The sequence below is a fragment of the Centroberyx affinis genome, unplaced genomic scaffold (assembly GCF_046629955.1).
Source record: "Centroberyx affinis isolate AG114_WGS23_722 - 3 ecotype Tasmania unplaced genomic scaffold, CSIRO-AGI_Caff_v1 ptg005714l_1, whole genome shotgun sequence".
In the NCBI taxonomy this organism is placed as follows: Eukaryota; Metazoa; Chordata; class Actinopteri; order Beryciformes; family Berycidae; genus Centroberyx; species Centroberyx affinis.
The window spans coordinates 43,240-45,000 of NW_027282887.1; positions in this window are offsets into that span (position 1 = coordinate 43,240).

A 1,761-nucleotide genomic window follows, 5' to 3' on the forward strand; every position below is an offset into this window, starting at 1 on the left:
ACAGCATCTGCACTTGTCTGTGTGTTTGTTTCCATACAAACAAGCAGAACAATACAAAGTGAGTCCTCTTTCTGTTTTGGTTGAGGCTCTATCTTTGTGCCATAAGTCAGTCCTGCACATTTTGCAGGAACTCATACCCGGGGACAAATAGAATAAACACATGAATTAACCAATTTACACCGTGATGGTCTCACTTTTCTACAGCCATTACACTATGCTATCAAACTTAATTTGAGAATAATATATTAAGGGAAAAGGTTCTACACGTAGGGGCTGTAAGACTCAATATGAGACTAAATGGACATTTTTGCAGACAAAGACAAAGAGAGAAATAGAAAGAAAGAGCAAAAGCAAAAGAGAGAGAAAGAGAGCAGAGAGGAAGGCATTGAAGGAAGGAAAGCAAAGTAGGGGAGAAGAGAAGGATGAAATAGAGGCTTTAAAGGCTCATCTCTCTGTTTCTCTCTCTCTCTCTCCCTCTCTCTCTGTTTCTCACACAGACACACACACACACACACACACACCCTCTTGCCTCTCCCCAACTCGCCCCAAGGCTAACACTTGGGAAAGCGTCAGTCTGTCTGCTCGTAACTATCTGTCACAGATAACGTGGGGGATAAACACTCACACACACACACACACATACACATACACATACACATACACACACACACACACACACACACACACACACACACACACACACACACACACACACACGTCCCTGGACACCCAGGCCATAGGCAGACAAGACACTCCGTCTCCAGGCAGCTCCATATCAGATGATTGTATGCATACACATATACTACAAACACACATGCACACCCACACACACACACACACACACACACACACACACACACACACACACACATAACCGCTCATGGTTATCTTACCAGGGGCATTTGAATTGTCAGGCACACTTTTTTTTTTTTTCACAGCGTAGTTACAGCAAAACCTCAATAATCCCATTCCTTAAGAATGGAGGCTGTTTGGACTAGTGAAATATTTGGATAACTGAAACACATTTAGAAAAAAAAGCAAATACAGATTCAGTCAAAATACAGATGATGTTTGCGCACATAATCTGAAACACCCTATATACCATATTCTTACCACTTAATGTGTTTTCTTCAGGCCATGCTTAATTGGCCTGTTTAAGTTATTGTAAATTTACAGTTAAATAAATGTTTCAACTAAAAAAACGCTACTACTTTATCTCTGTTTTATGTACATATAATCACAGATATGAACTTTCAATGAAACTGTATCAAGGTTGTTGTATTTAGATGCTGCCATGTTATTTATTTCAGTATGGATGGAAGCACTTCCTCATCTCAATGCTCTTAGTGGTGATCAGTATGAATGCATTGAATTGAAGCTTGCATTAGTACTTGGAGAGGAGGGATATTTATATGCTCCAGCATCTAATACCTTTGGAGTAATTGTAGATCTCTCCTTGTATGTAAATAAGTCGATGTAAATAAATCGATATTACTGGACGGAAGAACTTACTTTTAGGTTATTTTTCTATTAGTTTAGATGAACTGCTGTAATATATATACAGCATATAGGCCTACATATAGCTAAATCTGTTATGATTTAAGACATAGCCTATGTAACACATAGCATTTTGTAATAAAACACGTATAAGCAGTGTTTCTATGTATATATTTAAATGCTATAAGCTGTGTTTGCTAATGGTTCAGTTACTAATGTTAATGGACTACACCTACTTTTTTGGAGTTTAGCCCAAAATAATCT